We start from the raw sequence: 21013 nt of genomic DNA on the forward strand, positions 1-21013 counted from the left end.
AAAGTTTACTCAAAGTAGTCAATATTGCTACGTGTGTTTTTAATGGAAGGGAAGAGCTAAAAGACAAAGAGAGAAAGAAAGAGAGACAGAAGGATCTGAAGGATCAAGTATCTCTGTTGGCAGTGGCTATGTCGGGAGGTAAAGGAAGGGGTCGGAGCTGGAATATCGGTTTTAGGGGAGGATGCGGGATTGGACTCAGTAGGGGACGCGGATGTGGGCAAGGCGGAAGCGTGATTCCCGGTAAAAATACCAGATGCTATTGCTGTGGTGAGGAAGGACACTGGCAGAGATACTGTCCCCTTAAACTGAAATCTGATTCCAACTGTGAGGCTGTGGGTCAGTTCTCCGTAGATCATGAATGAAGGGAGGCGCCGCTCCCCTGGGGTTCTGAGGTTTATGAAGCCGGAATGGTACAGATTAAATGTGATGCATGATTTCCAGTAGTTCCCCTGAGGTTAGGACAAAAGACCTTTGAATTATTAGTAGATACGGGGGCTACTCATTCGGCTATACCTAAGGGAGCAGCACCAAAGATTAAAACAGAAAAATGTGTAATCGTAGTTACTGGAAAGCTGGAACGGCATTTTATGACAAATGATTGTATGGCTACTTTGGGTCCTATTTCAGTTCAACATTCTTTTCTATTAATGAATGGTCCAGTGAATCTGTTGGGAAGGGATTTGTTGTGTAAGCTGCACGCTCAAATTTTCTGCACTCCAGAAAGCATTTCCCTCAGATTCCCAGTGGAAAAGGCTTATCTGTTAATGCAGTTAACTGACAGCAACTGCGAGATGTTTCCCCATAAAGTCCAGAATGAAGTTAACCCTATAGTGTGGGGAGGAAAGCATGATGTGAGGTTGGTAAAGTCTGCTTCACCTTTAAATCCAGTGATAAAAGCTAACATGCCTCCACCAGCTCAAAGGCAATATCCTCTGAAATTTGAGGCCATACGTGGACTTGAGCCCCTTGTACAGAATTTCAGGAACAAAGGAATCTTAGTGCCTTGTGTCTCCCCATGTAACACTCCCACTCTGGCTGTAAAGAAGCCACAGCCTGGCCCTGATGGGAAACCTGTATATAGAATCGTGCAGGACTTAAGACTTATTAATCAGTATGTGATTCCAGAACATCCTGTGGTGCCAAATCCGAGTAATATTTTGGCAATGGTGCCACCTGAAGCGGAATGGTTTACATGTATGGACTTGACAAATGCTTTTTTTCTCTGTACCGGTGGCCCCAGAAAAACTGTATCTTTTTCCATTTACTTGGGGGGTCCCTGGCACAGCAGGAAAAGGGAGTGAAAGTTCTTCCCCAGGACAACTCACTTGGACTAGAATGCCTCAAGGTTATGTGGAAGCCCTGGGTGTCTTTGCCAGAGTTTTAGCAGAGGATTTAAAAGATGTCCAGTTGCCAGCTGCCTCTACGCTAGTGACTTATGTTGATGATATTTTGGTAGCTTCAAAGACTCGAGAGGATAACGAAATTGACTCTGTTTACCTGCTTAACCAGTTGGCAGGAAAAGGACATAAAGTTAACCCCACAAAGTTACAATGGGCCCAAAAGGAGGTAAAGTACCTTGGGTACACCTTGGGTCCCGGAGTGCTTAGCTTGGATCCCAAACGAATTGAAGCTATAGTTAACATCCCATTTCCTACCACTAAACGTGATATGCGGGGTTTTATTGGTATGATTGGATTCTGTCGTCCTTGGATTATTTCAGCAGGAGACTGGCTAAAGTCTTTATATGAACTAACTAAGGAGGAGGCTGAAGAGCCCCTACATCCAAACTCTGAGCAATTAAAAGCCTTTAAAGCATTAAAATAATCTCTTATTCGATCTCCTGCATTGGGGCTACCCAATTATAGTAAGCCTTTTGATTTGTATGTACATGAAGTGAAGGGAGTAGCCTCGGGAGTATTGACACAGTCATTTGGTAATGCTCCACGACCAGTGGCTTACTTTTCAGGACAGCTGGATCCAGTAGCTAAAGGACACCCTGGCTGCCTTAGAAATGTGGCAGCAGCGGCATTATTGGTAGAAAAAGCTCAATAAATTGTTTTGGGACATCCATTAACAGTGCATATTCCCCATGCAGTGGCAAGTTTGTTAAATTCACAGCAGCACAAACATTTAACTAATCAGAGGTTGTCAAAATATGAAGTGACTCTGTTAATAACTCATGGGGTTGTTTTAAAGAGGTGTGCAAATTTAAATCCAGCTTCTCTGTTACCTCATGAAGAGGGTCAGGAAACAATACATGACTGTTTGCAGGTTTTGGATCAGGTTTCTACCCCGTGACCTGACTTGACTGATGTTCCTCTAATTAATCCGGAGTTGGAGTTGTTTGTAGATGGTTCTGCCTTTGTAAGAAATGGTATTCGACACTCTGGATATGCAGTCACAGACTGTTGCACAGTACTGATAGAGAAGCCTTTGTCACCAGGGACAAGCGCTCAGTCTGCAGAATTACAGGCTTTAACAGCCGCCTGCTTGTACGCTAGAGGGAAAACGGTTAACATTTATACTGACTCTAAATATGCCTTTGGAGTATGTCATGCTACCGGAGCTATTTGGAAGGAGAGGGGATTTATTACTTCCTCAGGATCACAGATTCCCCATAGAAAAAAATTGCTGAATTGTTGCAAGCTATTCAAACTCCTAAAGAAATTGCGGTTATTCACTGCCGAGCTCATACTAAACAAACTGAACCTGTATCAGCAGGGAACTGGCTTGCAGATGAAGTTGCTAAGGCAGCTGCCCTACAAAATACACAATTGGCTGTAAGTTCTCCTCTCTTAAACTGGCAACAACAAGCATCGGAAAGTGAAAAAACAATATGGGAAAAGTGGGGAGCTATGCCTAACTCAATAGGATTTTGGGAATGTGATGGTCGCTATGTATTGCCTAAAAGTTATCAGAATGAAGTGGTGCAACAAATTCACAGCAATACACACTTGGGAGCAAACAAAATGGTCCAAATTGTTCTAAGACACTTTGTTTCTCCAGGACTTTATGAGATAGCCAGAAGAATAGTAGAGAACTGTGCTCTGTGCCAGCAATGCAATCCAAAGGGAGTGAGCAAACAAGCACTGCCTGGGGGACGCAGGTGGGCTCACAGACCTATGCAGCACCTACTGATTTACCCTCCTCTAAAGAGGAGCGGCATTTGCTGGTTATAGTCGACCAGCTTATGGGATGGGTCGAAGTCTATCCTACAGCCCTAACTATTGCAACTGCAGTATGCAAAATTCTACTTAATGAAGTGATCCCAAGGTTTGGCCCTCCTGAGGTAATTGACTCTGATCAAGGTACTCATTTCACAGCAAGGATTTGCAAGGAACTTACTGCAGCTGTAGGAACAAAATGGGCTTTTCATGCTACCTGGCACCCTCAGAGTTCGGGCCAGGTGGAGCATATGAATGGGACTTTAAAAAATCTGTTGACAAAGTTGTGCAAAGAGCTCAAGCTGAAATGGACTAAGGTTCTGCCTCTTGCACTCTATATTATCCGAATGTCTCCAAATGCTAGGACTAGGCTGGCCCCCTACGAACTTTTGTTTGGGCATGCGCCTCCAACCTTTTTTCCTTTGTTAGCAATTCCTAGTGACTCTGATATGGCTAATGAAACAGAAAATTATGTAAAGGAGTTACAGCGCCATCTAGTAACATTACAAAAGTACTCTGCTCATTCCCAGTCTTTACCATTGTGGGAAGCTGTTCATTCTTTTTTACCAGGTGATTCCGTATGGGTAAAGGCATACAAGAAGTGCCGCTTCAACCGCTGTGGCTGGGGCCCTCTGAGATCCTCCTAACGAGCCCTACCGCCGTCTGGGTAAAGGAGTTACCTATTTGGATTCATCACACCAGACTCAAGAGGAGCACCGCTCGGGAACCTGACCTGGTAAAAGGTTCCCCAGAATCAGACGACGTCGGACTTCGAGGGAGCTGCGCACGGTCACCCCACTGAGAAACAGGTGAACCAGAAACAGACGAAACTTGTGCTCCAGACAAATGGACTGCTACCCCTATGGGCGACCTGAAGCTCCGACTCATGAGGCGTCATACCGGTAACACAGCGACTACCACTACTACTCCCAACTGACAGCTGTACCACCACCGTAAAATCCTAACTCCAAACAATGAATTGGTTAGGTTGCAGGAACCGAAACATCGGACAATTTGAAACTCAAGTTATTATTCAAATGCAATATATAGTCTCGCCATGTTTTTAATTCTTGTATGGGTATTTACTGTTTCTGGACAGTTGGCCCCTGCACCTTTTCTCTCCCCAGAAGATAACTGGTGGGCCCTTTTAGCTGTCACAGCCACAAATTCCTCCCACTTTTGCGTAGGGAGTGGTTATACTTTAGGCTCTGTGTTTACTACTTGTTTTGTGGGAGTAGCTATGCCCTTGCAAGATATTCACAACTATAGTGAACTCACTGCTTACAATATTAAGTTGAAGGCCCAGCAGCTGTCTGACTTTGGCTCTATCTTGCATCCTAAGCCCTATACAAACCAGCATCGCCTTCAAATTCGGCTAATGGCCATATCCTCAAATGTCACTTCCTGTTTTACTATTGTCAGTGCTCAAAAGGCTGTTACTAACTTAACAGATCATGAGATGAATTATTCTGTTGCTCCTACCTCGATTTTCTATTTTCATTCACACTTATACCTTCCCCGTGGGTGGTTTTTGCTCTGCGGACTATCCGCATTTACCTGTGTCCCAGCTAATAGTTTGGGGGCCCCTGCTCTTTAGGACGATTAACCATGGGGGTTGTCCCTGTCCGTGCTTTAGTTTCAGAAATGCTTGGACTGACCCGGAGGGCTCTACGTGGCCTGCCTCTGGACGAGACTTGCGATTCCAAGGTAAATCTGGTGTCTAGATCTCAGGCCATAGCTCTTGCTACTTCACTGGTCGGAGTCCCAGGCCTCGCCTTAGATGCAGAGCTCCAACTTGCTAAGGTGGCCTGCGCCCTCGCCAAGTCCATTAACTTAACTGCATCTTTAATCTCTGACTTGGCCTCGGAACTCTTGGGGGTCCGAGAAGGGGTGTTCCAAAATCACGCTGCGATAGATTATCTCCTTCTAAGGCATGATCATGGCTGTGAGGAATTTAAAGACCTCTGTTGCTTTAACCTTTCTGATCATAGCCAAAGTATTGAAAATAGGCTAGCTAAGTTGCTTGACATTGTCACACACATAACGCAAAATAGTGACGATAATTGGTTGGGCTCTTGGGGTTTTGGTAATTGGTTTGGGTGGCTAAAGAGCATTTTTACCTCCCTGCTGGTGGTGATAGCAATTGGGTTGCTCTTTTGCTGTGGCCTTCAAATAAGATTACCTTTGCTGTGGCCTTCAAATAGGATTGCCTTGCTTAGAAGTTATCTTTCTGCCCTTCGTCAACCAATAGAAATGTACCCTCTTAGGGCGGCGGATGATGTCTCTTTTAACTTAACCCCAAAATAATCTTGACAATCTTATTTGATGGAACTATTATCCCAAGAGTCCCATCACGGTCCTCTAGGGACAAAGGGGGGATTGTTAGACCTAACTGGAAATGTATCACAAAGCCAGTTATGCCAACCTGAACAAAGTCAGGCTAACAGAGCCTTCTGGGTAATTCATAAGTAGAAAACGCCCGGGAGTTGCCTGTCTCTCACAGAGTTAGGCAACCATAAGATAAGAAAGGAACGGCATTCCTGGCAGGGTACCAGATGCACTGTGTTAGGAACAATGGCAAAATTCCCTGTTTCTGTTCTCTGTTTCTTTCTGACTCCCTTACATTCTTGCTTACTTGCGATTGTTAAGGCATTATTATTACTCACATAAATCATATCATTCTTGTTTGTAGTAATTGTTAAGGCAGTATTATTCATATTAATCAATTAGTTTTAACAAAAAATATATACATAATAAAGGTTTTGGGTTTTAGTAATTAGTAAAAGGGGATTGGACTGCTAAATGAATAATTTGTGACGCGACGGAACTGTCTATAAAATCATATGCTAGTTGTAAAGAAGCAAGCTGGTTCTCTCTGGAGATGAGCTGCTCTCTATAGATGCATGCACTTGTCAATAAAGAGCTTTTGATCAGACCTTGCTGGTGTTGCCTGTCACTCTCGCGATCAGACAACAAACCCTATGCCAGTGTTGGGGAGCGGGGTCCCCAATATGACCAAATATGCCAGGCTCCCCCTATGACCCCTACAAACATGGCTCAACTCGGTCTACCGTCCAGGCAGGGACCTGATAGATGCAATAGTCACCATTTCCCCCGAGCACCCTATGCTCCCTCGACTGGTGGCTAACTCCCTCCCTGGTATGTGCAGGGTTACCGTTCCATCCGCCACAACCCTCACTGTCCGTGACGACAGATGCGTCATCTCTCGGATGGGGACCTCACCTCAGATACCTTCGTACCCAGGGCCTTTGGTCACCATAGGAGCTTACGCTTCACATAAATGTCCGAGAGCTGAGAGCAGTCCGTCTGGCGTGCCAGACTTTCCAGCAGCATCTACACGGCAGTTGTGTCTCAGTGTTTACAAACAACACAATGGCCATGTATTATATCAACAAACAGGGAGGGACTCGATCTTCCCCCCTCTGTCTGGAGACCATCCGACTCTGGGATTTCTGTATAGCCCACTCGATACACCTGGTAGCGTCCTTTCTTCCAGGGGTTCGGAACACTCTAGCAGATCAGCTGAGCAGATCCTTCCTCTACCACAAATGGTCGAAAAGACCAGAAGTTATTCATTTGGTCTTCCAGAAGTGGAGCTTTCCCCACATAGACCTTTTCATCTCTCACACGAACTGGAAATGCCAAGTGTTCTGCTCCTTCCAGGGTCTTTTATCGGGATCAATCTCGGAAGCATTCCTCATGTCGTGGAAGCACCGGCTGCTTTATGCCTTCCCTCCATTCCCACTGGTTCACAAGGTCCTGATAAAACTCCGCAGGGACAGAGCGCACCTAATCATGATCACGCCAGCGTGGCCCAGACAGCATTGGTACACCATACTGCTCAACCTGTCCATAGCCAGCCCAATTACCCTGCCTCTCCACCCGGACCTCATAACGCAGGACCACGGCAATCTTTGCCACCCAGACCTGCAGGCCCTCCATCTCATGGCATGGCTCCTGCATGGCTAAACATGTCGTAGTTACACTGTTATGCCCCGGTACAGCATATACTCCTAGAGTAGCAGAAAGCCTTCCACTTGGTCAACATATCTGGCCAAGTGGAAACTTTTCTCCTGCTGATGTGAAACGCAGAATGCTACTCTCTCTCAGGTCTTGATCTCCACTATCTTGGACTACCTCTGATCCCTTAAGCAGCAGGGCCTGGCGATATCGTCTCTGAGGGTGCACTTGGCAGCACCTCCACATTCCATCCAAGAGAGAGTGGACACTCTCCGTGTTTTCCCATCCTTTAGTTACTAGATTTCTCAAGGGCCTGGAGCGTCTCTACCCCCAAGTACACTGCCCTGCCCCTACCTGGGACCTCAATCTAGTCCTAAGCAGGCTTATGCTTCCACCATTCGAGCCATTGGCAACTTGCTCGCTGCTATACCTGTCCTGGAAGACAGCTTTCCTAGTAGCCATTACATCAGCCAGATGAGTATCCGAGCTTCGAGCGCTAATGGTGGACCCACCGTATACTGTCTTTCACGAGGACAAGGTACAGTTGCGACCACATCCGGCGTTCCTCCCTAAGGTGATGTCAGCCTTCCATACCAATCAGGACATCTTCCTTCTGGTCTTCTTCCCGAAGCCTCACTCATCTTGGCGGGAACAGCAGTTACACTCCTTAGATGTCCATAGGGCGCTCGATTTTTATATCGATCGGATGAAGCCCTTCCGGAAATCCCCCCAACTCTTTGTTGCTGTGGCTTACCGGTTGAAAGGCCTACCTGTCTACTCCCAGAGGATCTCCTCTTGGGTGACAGCGTGCATCCGCACGTGCCATGACCTTGCTCGTGTTCCCTCGGTCCATCTCAGTGCACATTCTACCAGAGCTCAGGCTTCATCATCCGGCTTCCTGGCCCATGGGTACTAATCCAGGAGATATGTCGTGCAGCTGCCTGGTCCTCGGTCCACACCTTTGCTTAGCACTATGCTCTGGTCCAACAGTCTAGAGATGATGCAGCCTTTGGCTCAGCGGTTTTACACTCTGGCACATCTCACTCCGACCCCACCGCCTAGGTAAGGCTTGGGAATCACCTAACTGGAATGGATATGAGCAATAACTCGAAGAAGAAAAGATGGTTACTCACCTTTGTAACTGTTGTTCAAGATGTGTTGTTCATATCCATTCCAAACCCACCCTCCTTCCTCACTGTCGGAGTAGCTGGCAAGAAGGAACTGAAGGGTGGCTGGGTCGGCTGGGGTATATATCCGGTGCCATAGCGGCGCCACTCCAGGTGGCGCCCGGACGACTCACCAAGTGTTGATATGGTAAAAAGTCTTCGGATGAACGTGTACGTGGCACACGCACACCTAACTGGAATGGATATGAGCAACACATCTCGAAGAACAACAGTTACAAAGGAGAGTAACTGTCTTTTCCCTTGGCTTGGACCCCAGGGTCAGAGACTTCTTTGTCATCCTGTTGTCCTTCTTTTATTCCTAGGAAAAGAGTCTCATGATGAGGGGTTTCTAGGGCTCCAGTAAGTCATCCTCGTTTCCGCCCGCATGTACCACCCTGCCCTGCCCTGCCCTCTGGTTTCTTCGCTGTTGACTCTGGCTTGAATCATGGCTCCGGTTTCTGGCTATGACTTTGGAGTCACCCTTTTTGGCTCCAGATTTTGGTTATGAACCCTAGATAAGTATTCTCCTTGTCTTTCTCTAGCGTTGGTCCAGGACCTCCACCTACCCGCTCTAGCATTGCCTCCTGCTCCTGATCTTCCCCAATCCCTCAGATTTTGACTACCTGGATTTGACCTTTGGCATGTATCTGGACTTTGGCTTGGCATGGACTTTACTGATCTTTGGTCTGACCACCTGGCTTCGACATCTGGCCTGCATTTGGATACTGGCTCTGGTTCTGCCTGGACGTACTCAACTATTCTTGACTCGGACACCCAGCAGTAGTATATGGGCCCTACCATCAATCAAACCCTAACACTCCCCCATGACCACTTAGTCCCTCCCACTTGTCACCGGAAGTCTCACCCCATGGGAGTATTACTTCCGGGATCAAGGTGGCCACATGACCAGAAGCATGGTATGTGACCCTCTCTAAGAAGTCCTCCAACCACTCTCTATGAATCAGGATGGGGTTTGTCCCAAAAAGACCACATCAAGAGGAGATTTGACCAATCAGGGTGATATCCGGGTGGGGGGTGAACCATCTAGAAGTGGGCCATCCCAAGGCCCTCTGTCAGTCACAGTGCAGCACCATTACCCCATAAGTGCAAGCGCCGGACAGAAGAGGCCATCTTTTACCAAGGAAACGATTTTTAGAAATTGTGGAAAGACTGCTGAGGGGAAACATGGACTCCTTCACCACCTTCGTGAGAACTTCGGACTCTGTCTTAGCTCCGAGGCCCTTTGACCATCCATGGAGAAAACACTACATCAGCAACAGTCCCGAGGAGTAGGAGGGAGCGACCAAGGGGAGCCCTTTGGCCCAGCCATTGATGGATACACTGGAACCCAAATGCAGAAATCAACTACTTGTGAAACATTCCAATGAGCATGGTGGCCTCTTCGTCCACCCCCTTAGAAGTGGAACGCAAATGTGGCTCGGGAGAGTCGCTGGTGAACAAGGTGAACACAAATAAATGAATGATTAAGAAGTGGCAGTCAAAGTCGTGAGACATTCCAATAGATCTCTGTTGGCTGCATTGCCTGTGACGGAAGATGGTATGTTCAGTTCCGCCATGACATTCATAAACACATCCCATCTTTTAGGTACATGTCTGCTAGGAACACAGCGTGTCTGGGTGACGGCCCTGACTAAGTTGAGCATATTAGAACCATTAACCACAGAGTCTTTGTTCACAAAAGCCCCTTTATCGTTCCATGAAGAGAGATTTTTATCCAGCTCATCTTATTTAGCAATACTAATGCATATTTCTTATAACGCTTATTCACGTTATCCAACATCTCCTGAACAACAGAGTCTGAGGTCTTTGGTGTTTCTGGGGGTTTGGCAGTTACTTTCTGTTCCTGTTCTGGTGGAAACAGACTTATTTTCACTTTTTCCGCATCACTCTGCTTCATGTACATTAGGTACCTTTGAAGCATGGCACTGTAAAGTTTAGCCTTTTAGTATTTGGCTAAGTCAGTTCTTTGAAGAACAGACTTCATTTCAGCATCCAGTAGGTGAGTTGCAGTCGTTCGTTAGCCCCCTGAGGATACAGAGTTCACCAGTGTTCTGAACGAAGTATCATATTTTTCCCAAATCTTTTTAGAATGCTGTTCTTTTAGATCCCCCGAGGATACAGCATCCATCAGTTTTCAGTTTTCTGAATGAAGTATCAAACTCTTCCCAAATACTAGTATATAGGGGAGCTGTGACGAGCTTATGGTTTTGGGAGAATGGTTTGTCAGTCCTTCGTTTTTTTATTCACAGCCCCTCGAGCACATGCACTGGGTTTGTGAATGTGTGTGGTTTTGTGCACGTTCAGAACCCCTAGTGTGCGTGCTCTGGGTTTGTGAATGTGGGCGTTTTTGCTCACAGTTTTCTCTGGGTTTGGTGTGGCAGTGGCCGCTGAGGAACTGGAGATGTAGTGGTGTGGTTTTTTTTTACCAGAGTATTGTTTTGCCCTTGGGTTTGATGTATATGAGGTTTAGATTGCCCTGATGCTTCGTCTGTATTCTTATGCTGTTTTGCGTTGTTAAAGGTCTCAAAGCAGATTTCTGGTTTTTTGGCAGTTCTGGAGGAGGTGTCCTTGTAGCTCTGACTACAGAATTGTCAGAAAAGATGCCTGTGCCTATGGGGGGGTAGGGAAGACCATTTAACAAAACTGAACTTTACCATCTTTCTCACTGTGGGGGTTTTCTTGGGGTTTTCTGTCTTTTCCGGGGTTTGCATGCACAGGGGGTGGGACTCAATGTACCTGGGTGTTACTGGTTTAACGAGGTGAGGGGAGAGGGAGTTTGTTGTTACAGACCGGAGAGGGACTCGGGACCCAGCCCAGGAGACACAAACCGGTTTGACCAGTGGAGGACAATGGGCTGCAGAGAGAGGACCCGGTGACCTGACCAGCCGGTTCCAGCCAGAGGTAGTGCTGCAGGAAGGGGACTCAGGCCTTCCTGTTTACGACCCTGTTTACCTGGAGAGAGACAATGGACTGAGGCGGGGCTTGAGGCGGGGGATATCAGAGACCCACGGGGAAAGCAGGGGGCTCGGGCTGGCGAGGGGAAGCAGCAGAGCCCACCTGGATGCAGGGAGACTGGGATGTGTGTTATTGCGAGAGGCCAGGCCTGAGGCCCTGAGAGTTTCCTGTGCTGTGTTCAACTCTCAATAAAACCTCCTTTTTGCTGCGTGCGAGTCTCTGGTTAGAGAACAGTAGGTATGCATCAGACCCTTTGGGGGTGATAGAGGCCACGCAAGTGGTCCGAGGCGTGTGGACTCCCGGAGGGGGCCCACGGCAGAGACAGACGTGCTAAGGCTCAGAGAGGTGCAGCTCCAGGAGGTGGAGGGGCCTGACCCCGAGAGAGAGTGGACCCCCGAGAAGGGCTGTCTCACTGAAAGGGGCACCCCTCACGGACCACACAGGGCCAAGTGTGGGCACGATCTGTGAGTCCATGACACTCACCCACACCTATATATTTACTAAAAATACAAAACCTCATAGAACAACCAAACCAATAAGCAAAATATATTTACTGGGCTTCATCCATCCATCCATCAGTCACTGATGCTGATGAATTTTCCTTTGCACCTGTCTCTTTACTTTTTCTTTTGAGCTTGGTTTCCCTCTGGTCTAAGGATCTCTCATGTTTTAACCATACTGTGGAGCAAACAACATTATTATAAAACACATGAAACCATCTTGTAAACTTAAAAACTAAATATTCATTAGTGTGTTTTTCTATTTAAAAAGTCATAGCTCTAAAACAAGTAATCCATTTCAGGCTGTACAGCAAACAGGTTTTGAGTTTATTTCTACCACTTAAACAAAACAAAACAAAAAAACTCACAAACATTTTTTTTAAATATATCTCATTTTGCAGAATAAAAAACCAAACTGCTTTTAAAATCCATTTTAAACCACATTTTGCACAGTAAAAAACCCTGTTGGTTTGAAACAAACCAAGTACTTTTAAAAAACCTACACCTGTGCCTTGCACAGACCTCACACACACACATCAGCAGCTATATAAACACACCAAACCAAGTTTGCCTCCATATACTTTTCAATAACTCCCCCATGAATTTAAAAGCTGGTTGCAAAAAAGTTCCCTTTCACTATGGGGTAACTAGAGCATGTGCAACCTCTGCACTGATTTGATATCATCAGCTGTTGCCCTGAATTGATCAATTAATAGAAACATAAAACTCAGGTCTTGGCAGGTAAACGTTACTTCACCTCTAAGAGGGAGCAAGGTCTAGTGGTTAAAGCATCTGACTTTGAGTTAGGAAATGTTGGTTGGAGTCTTGGCACTGCCATTCACTTGCTGTGTGACTATGCAGGTCACTTAGCATCTGTGTCTTAGATAACCATACTTTTAAAGGGGAAAAATACTGGCACATACTCATGGTGATATCTTTTAGGGCTGCAAAGAGTCAAACAAAAGGATACTTTTATTATTAAGTGCAGTGATGTCACCATTGCCAGCTTCTGACCCAGGGAGACCTGCATATTTTGGAGTGGAGGATTTTTTCCAATACTTTAGTGTTCTGCATTCATTGTGAAACACTGAACAAGTGTCATCAACAGTCGCTCTGAGCAAACGAACAGCTTTCATAGTGTTTACTTTCATTCAAGTTCTCTTCATTCCAGACATTGTTCATTACTGTGAAAGCTCATTCCACTGGGCTGTTTGTTCTCAGTAAACAGTGCAAATTCTACTCAGCATAGCAATACATCTTGAATAAGCATTGTGTAACTATAAAAAAACAAATATTTTGGCTGATTTAAATAAAAAAAACAGGATATTTCAATTATCTTGGGGCATCATAAGAAAAACCAAGACTATCCTGGTTGAAATAGGTTGTATGGTCACTTTAGTTACTTCACATGTAAACTGGGGATATTAATTTCCACCTTACAGAGCTTTTGTAAGGATATGCTCTGGAGCGCCGGCTCTTCTGATAGAGGCGGCGGAAGGTCCTGCCCCCGAAATATCACTAGACGACCGTCTAGGCGGTCACCGCTCCCTAAATATCTAGGTCACCTAATGGGTTGCCCCGGCCCTGGCTATGCTCATTAATATCTGAATTGCTTTGAGTGTTATAAACAGATAGTTAAGAGTTAAGAAGTTCACCTAGCCTAGCTGACACCTGACCAGAGGAACCAATGGGGGAACAAGATGCTTCAAAAGGAAGGAGGGAAGTTTCCTTTGTTTAGAGTCAGTTTCAGTTTCAGCTGGAGTAAAAAAGATCAAGGAACCAGCCTCTTATCAGAGTAGTAAGTTTTAGAAAGGAATAAATAGTTTTTTTGTTTATTTTCTCTTGTAACTTGTCTTTGTGCCATTAGGGAAATTATCAAATTGGGTATTCTTATGTGTATTAAGGTTTTTGCCTAGGGGAACATCCTGTGTTTTAAATCTGTTGTCTGTGAGACCAGCTGGTATGCTGTCTCCCAGAGGTTTTTGTCTTTTACCTTTCTTTTCTTTAATTAAAAGCTTTCTTTTTAAGAACTGATTGATTTTTCCTTGTTTTAAGATCCAAGGGGTTTGGATCTAGACTCACCAGAAATTGGTGGGGGGGAAAGGAGTGGGGATGGTTAAATGCTCCTTGTTGTAAGATCCAAGGGATTTAGAATAGTGTTCACCAGGGAATTGGTGGAAGAGTCTCTCAAGGCTACCCAGGGAGAGGAAGGTTTTGGAGGGGGAGAGGGGAAGAGAGTTTTCCAGGTACTCAGAAATCTGGATGGTGGCAGTGAGACCAGATCTAAGCTGGTAGTTAAGCTCAGAGGTGTTCATGCAGGTCCCTACTTCTGTACCCTAAAGTTCAGAGTGGGGGTGAGACCTATGACAGAGAGCCTCGGATGGAAGGCTCTCTGAAATATTGTTTTAAAGTGCTGATTTTGACAGTAGCTTGCTAATCTGAAATGAGCCTCCAGAACTAGTGCTGCTAATTCTCCCTCCACCTTCTAAAACTCATGGTGGTACAGTCAGACAAGAAGTTTCCCATATTTCCAGAACTGTGCTTCAGTGCAGGAGAAAATGACCTAAAATGCTTCTGAAATTGTATTTTCTATGTGATTTCCCAGCCCAGCGGGGTGGAAAGCATAGAATAAGTGGAAAGAGAAAACTGGTCACTTATCTGAAACAGAAGCTAATCACTTATTTACTGCAAGTGAGTACCGACTAAAAACTGAGATCTCTAAAATGGGTTGCTGGATTGTTGGCTGTTTTTTCAGTATGATCCCAGTTCTAGTGGTATGACCACTGTACTTCATTCAGACTGGAACCACTACAAAACTGAAATCCATGTGCTGTTTACATGGTGCAAAGAAAATCTTTGTCAAAGATATGTATTTCTGTTCTTGCAACAAAGCTGATTCTTAAAAAGCGAACACACTAAATCCTCTCTCCTAATCATGCCATTTGAAAAACTTTCATTTTCTCTTTGCTTTCAGGCAGTTGTGGTCATGATGGAATTATGAATATCCGTCAGCCCTATGTTGTACAGGTGAACTGGAGAGGATTTTTCTTCAAATATGGTTCCTGGGGTAGGGATTACTCTCTTTGGACTCCACAGAAGGACCTATACTGGGTTGCACCTTTGAACACAGATGGGAGACTCTTAGAATATTACAGACTTCATAATTCCTATGATGATTTGCTGCTATTAAAAAATGCTAGAGAGTTAAAAATTCAATATGGGGAAGGCAGAGGCACCACAGTTTACAATAACTGCATGTATTACAATGTATATAATTGAAGAGAGATGGGCAAGCTTGATTTAAACACAAACACATTGGCTGTGAGGAAAACTCTGCCGAATGCTGCTTATGGTAACCATTTCTCTTATGATGGTGTTGGGTGGAAACATATAGACTTTGCTGTGGATGAAAGTGGATTGTGGGTAATTTATTTAACTGAGGACAACACAGGGCACATTATGATTAGCAAACTCAATGAAACCACACTTGATGTGCTCCATACTTGGAATACAAGGCAGTACTAGCCATCCATTTCCAGCACTTTCAACATATGTGGTGTTCTATATGCCACAAGACCGGTCAACACTAGGAAAGAGCAAATATTTTACCATACGACACAAACACTGAACAGGAAGGTAAAATTAGCATAACTGTGGATAAAATGTTAGAAACAATTCAAAGTATCAACTATAACCCCTCAGACCAAGTCCTGTATGTTTACAATGATGGCTACCTTGTTAAATACAATCTTACTCTTAACCTGTGTTTCACTGATATGAATATACACAACAACTAGAAATCACAGAAAGTCCGATTTTTATATCCCTTTGGACAGTGTTAAATTAGGGTCTAATCCTATGAAGAGTAGCTCCTGGACATAAGGTTTATTACCATGAGCTGTCCCATTGAAAGATAATAAGCTCTCTTCCTGGTACAAGATTAGGTTCATAGCTTTTTTACTGGTGTTTAAATATCATGGCAACAGAAGTACTAGAAATGCCTCTGCTATAAACATAGATTAAATAGATGACTTAGTGATGCACAGAACATGCATCATGATAGGGAGATTGCTCACACACTGATGTTCATTTGGAGGAATGTCTGTATTTGGATAACACATGCAGAACCGCTGTTTTGTCATCATTGCTCAAAGTATGCAAGGCCATAAATATTATATTAAGCATTGGCTTCAAATATTGCTAAAAAGATTAAAATCAGAGGAGAATTAGGACTTAATTTTTAAAGAGCAGCCATTGGTTAAGCTGAACTGTGGAAACGGTTGCCTTGGCTCCTTCTTGCAACTCATCAATGTATTTTGGATGGCAGGGCTCCAATGCATTAGTTTCCTGAAGTTGCACTTCATGAAAAAAATGTATTAACCATTTTCGGACGGTTGCATTTTCTTAGCACTTGTTCTGGGGGCCTGATCCAAAGCCCAATGAAAGCAGTCCCTTGGTATATGGCACATGCTGCAGTAGAACATAAGCTATGCCATCCTACATGCTCCATATAGTCCCGGAGTCCATTTAGTCTGCAATTCACTGTGATCTCCATTAGCATCTTCCAAAAACACCCTGAAAACAAGGAGCCAAATTAATTACCAGTATAATTCCATTGGCATCAATTATCTTACACTTGGGGGGAATCTGGCACATGATCTATCAGTTACAGAATACTGAAGTTGGGACACAGTCATATGCTCTTTATTTTTAAAATGCCACAGATTTTTATCAATATCTGTACTGTAATCATATCAGAAATAATTAGATGTACAGTTATGAAAACTCAGTAAATGTTTACTGGTTGTCTTTTATTAATTCTGTCATTGTTTTATAATCTGGATCAGTAGATGTGAATGATTAATTTTTGTATAATAGTGTTATTAAAATCCAAACCTTATAATTGTTTGTCATTGCAGAACAGCTGGGAAATTTTTGGGATGCAGCAAGAAACGAGCTTGACCAAACAATATTGGAAACAGAAATCATATTCCTTCAGAGTTAGAGTGTTTAAGAGCTCCTGGAACAACACAAATATGTGAATCAATATGTCAGTAACTAGAAGAGGGACTTTATTTCCACCTATTGAAATATGTTCACTGGTTAGATTAACATTCTCTACCACGTTGAGATGTTACTTGAGAGGTCTGAGGCTGGTGACACATTTTTAAGTAAGGTACTGCCACTTACCAGGTATCTGCATCAGTTCCCTGAAAATGTGTGAAATGAATTTGAAAGCCAGCCATCACTGGGGCAGTAATCTGATCCATGAGCACGGACCTTTAAAGAATTCACAGTAGTTCAACTGAGGGTTTGCTTAACTATAAAAAAATAAAAGACAGCAGAACATTTCTTGCTTCACGTTTTTTGGAGTGGGATCCCATTAATTCCCAAGGGTTGCCCTATTCACAGGCATAAAAGACAACTGTATATGGCATCACATTTTAAGGAGCAATTTGGGGCTAGATCCACAAAGAGGACTTAAGTTCAGTCTTGCAACACCTAACTTTAGGACCCCTGCTACTTACTGGAATCTTCAGCTCTGACTCAGCTACACAAGCTCTGTATAAATGTATGTGGAGAGTTGGGAACCTAAGAATGGGATTCACAACAGCTGAGTGGGAGGCTGCTGAAGCTAGCCGATAGCAACTGCTGAGTAGAGGGTTGGACTTGAGTCCACTTAATGCCACTTGGGAGTCACAGCTGTGAACCCGCCTCTGGAATTCGGTGTTTAACCCAGGTCAGACTTGTCTGAAGGGGGAAAAGAAAAGACAACTTGGAGGTTCTGATGCCCTTTTATATACAGTATTTAAAGCATTCAGCCTGGTTGTGGGAGACCAGGGTTCAAATCTCCACTCTTCTGGTCTCAGAGCAAGCATTTGAACCCAGGTCTTTCACTGCCCAAGTGACTATGCTAAGCACTGGGCTACAAGGAGTGTGGGGGGAGGGGCTTTCTTAATCTCATCTGCTGAAGCTGCTTCTCTTTGCATGAAATACTTAAATAGTCAGTGGGTCAAAGAGTCGACAGAAGGACTCTATAGCAGAGGGATTACAGTATCCAGTTTACAGACCCCAGTTCTAGTCCTGCATCTATGACTGTTTAAGCCTGGACCACTACTCAGTTCTAAGCTGTTATTGTGTCCTATTATTGTCACTGTGAGAAATCTTGTGAGTAGCAACAAACGTGGTAGTAGCAGGCAAGGCCAAACCAGTCGACTTTCTTTTGTAGGAGGTGTTGTCAGACACTCCTAGTGTGGTGCTCTGTTCTGTTCTGTGTTGATATCAACTAGCTACATGCACGTTCCCTCTGTGTGCTGCCCTTGCTCTGCAGAAAATCCTGGCACAGCAGACCCCGAGGGAACCCCCAATGACCACAGACTCTGGTCAGGTACGAAGGCAGGGCCAGGTTTATTGTGAAATGAAACACAGTAATAGTTCACTCTAGACTCGACTCTACAGGACGTACTATGAATGTGTGTCATCTGGCAATGGCCTCAGCTCAGTCAGTGGCGGGGACTCTCCACTGCCCCCTAGGCCAACAAAGACACTGCCCCAAGAATGCATTCTTATAGACAGGTACAAACAAGTTACACATCACTCCTGACATATTGACAGGGCCGACTTTAGGCTGATTCCACCAATTTCCTGGAATTGGGCCCCGCGCCTAAGAGGACCCATGCAGATCGGGCGGCGTCTCTACCTGAAGCAAAGCTCTGTGGCTATTGCTGCTAGGCAATGAGAGATGCTGGCCAGCAGAGGTCTGAGGCAAAGGCAGCGCAGGTCAGGAGTGGGGACTGGAAGAGAAGGTACAAGTGTTTTACAGCCTTCCTCTCCCCTCCTCCCAGCACTCAGCTGGAGGAGACACCGAGGGAGCTTCTGGTCCGGTGGGAGACAGGATCATCATCTGCAGTGGACATCACTCACCTGAGCAGCCGCTGGGGCTTCAGTTGGTGAGTGTTTGACCCTGTGATTCTCCATAGGTTTGTAATATTGGGTTGGTTTTGTGATTTTTCGGTGGTGTTGCCATTTGAGGGTGAGTTTGTGCCTGGCTGTATCTGTTTCAAAACTAAAGTCGGGATCATGTAACCCAGGAAGAAAGCCCAAAGCCGGTACTTAGTGCTATGAATTCCAAGTGAGAGAGAGAGGGAGGTTTGGACGAGGAAATACATCAGGAGAGGAGAATGCGAAAGGTCAGCAACATGGCAGGCTGAGACTTTTATCTCCCCCCTCCCCTGAGAGAGGGGAATCTGCAGCACAGAGTGATCTGATTCCCCTCCCCAAATTATTTTGCAAAGGAAGGGGATGGGGGCTCCTATCCAAACCAGTTCCCTTCCTATCAACTCTGCTTCCCTTGCTGGAAGACTGGTGTAGGGGCTGAATATTTCCATTAAACTCTGACTCCTTTGTTTGCCCTGCAACAATCAAATAGACCAGCTTGGGCGGGGGTTGGGGCGGGAGGGGAGCACGATAATATTCTGAATCAATCAAATGCCCAGCTCATCTTTATAGCCATCCAGCAGCTCTAGGGAAGGGAAGGAAGGTGCTCTTGGTGCAGAGTGGTTGCAAAACAGGGGTGAATTTAGCGGCGGGGGGGGGAACAGTTGAAATCCCACCTGATGCAGCCACACAGAATCGCTGGCTGCACTGGGAGAGGCCAGGAGTGGAAGCTGGTGGCCTGAGAGTGGGGAGACATTTGCCCTCAGTCCTGGACTCTGGGATGGACTAGGCTAGGTGATGAGTTCAGTCTAGTATTCCAACCTGTTGCTCTCACTGGGATTTGTGGTTTTCATCTGGCTCCACTGAAAAGATCAAACAAGCCCAGTAGAAAAGGGGAGTGAGAGAGGTGGAAAGGGGTTTGTAAGGGGTTAAAGTGACCCATCAACGAAAGAGTAAAACCAGAGTTTGACTGGATTTCCCCCCAGCCACCACTCCTGCAACACTGGGCAAGGGCAGCCCCTTTCCCCACTGATCCTATGGTGAGAGGCAGCAGAGGAGGAAGGAAGCCACATGTGATGGCAGTCCCCTCCCCCCCCATCACACACCACCCCCTCTCTGGCCCCCAAACTCTGTCCCAGATCCTGCACCTCATCCCATGCCCAGTATCCAAACTCTGTCCCACTCAGCCCTGGGCAAAGTTCATAGATTATAATGGTTGAAAGGGACCTCAGGAGATCTAGTCCAACCCCATGCTCAAAGCAGGACCAATCCCCAAATGGCCCCCTCAAGGATTGAACTCACAACCCTGGGTTTAGCAGGCCAGTGCTCAAACCACTGTGCTATCCCTCCTCCCCCTAATTGGAGATATACCTATCTCCTAAAGCTGGAAGGGACCTTGAAAGGTCATTGAGTCCAGCTCTCTGCCTTCACTAGCAGGACCAAGTACTGATTTTTGCCCCAGATCCCTAAGTGGCCCCCTCAAGGATTGAACTCACAACCCTGGTGTAGCCAACCAATGCTCAAACCACTGAAGCATCGCTCCCTTATCCCTTCTCTTGTGGTCTGGCTTCCAAGCCCCTCTCAAGGGTTAGCAGCTGTGCTGGAGTGCCTGCCTTCCACACCTTCCTCATTCACACCTCATTCATTCAACATGGCAATTGATTACAAAGTGGGGGGAAGATCTTATTCTACTTCTAGCAAAAAAGACATCTTTCTTTTACCTTAATTATACCTTAGGGGCCCACTATAACATATTACCAGGTTTCAATACCAAGTATATAACAAGTTATTCAAAAAGTCTAATGCTGAGATTTATTCTACAAGTGCATGATTGACTGCTGTGTGCAGTTAATATAGTGACCCCTGGGGTCTTTGAATAAGGCTTTATTCCTGGGGAGCGGCAAGTCGGGGGCAAGCGTGGGGGTGGGCAAAGAGGCCAGCAGTGAGCAGCAGGGAGTTTAGGGCAGGCGTGGGGGTTTCTGGCAGAGAGGGAGAAGGTTGAAAGGAGGGAGTGGTGGGTCTGGGATGTACTACAAGGACGCAGCAGAGCCAGCGGGAGGTTTGGGGGTCAGAGCGGGTTGATGTGGAGACGAGCCGGGAAGATGCGGGTTCCTATTACTGCTGTATATGGGGGGGCGTCACCCCCATGTGTGCCGTTCGTTCCCCCCTGCCCACATCTTCCTTTTTGGCCCACAGTTGTTTTGATGGGGCACAGCTGGGGAAGAGGGTTTGTTTTCGTGGGCGGGCGGCGCTGGGGAGCTTGTTCTTGCGGCTTGGCAGTTGCTGGCAG

General features: G+C 45.6%; 1 pseudogene; it reads left to right on the forward strand.

Annotated features, from left to right (window-relative positions):
* The first annotated feature begins 7851 nt into the window (after nt 1-7851).
* On the forward strand, nt 7852-15584 carry LOC116830393 (olfactomedin-4-like; annotated as a pseudogene).
* The last annotated feature ends 5429 nt before the right edge of the window (nt 15585-21013 follow it).

This window comes from Chelonoidis abingdonii, chromosome 1 (genome assembly GCF_003597395.2).
Source record: "Chelonoidis abingdonii isolate Lonesome George chromosome 1, CheloAbing_2.0, whole genome shotgun sequence".
Lineage (NCBI taxonomy): Eukaryota > Metazoa > Chordata > Testudines > Testudinidae > Chelonoidis > Chelonoidis abingdonii.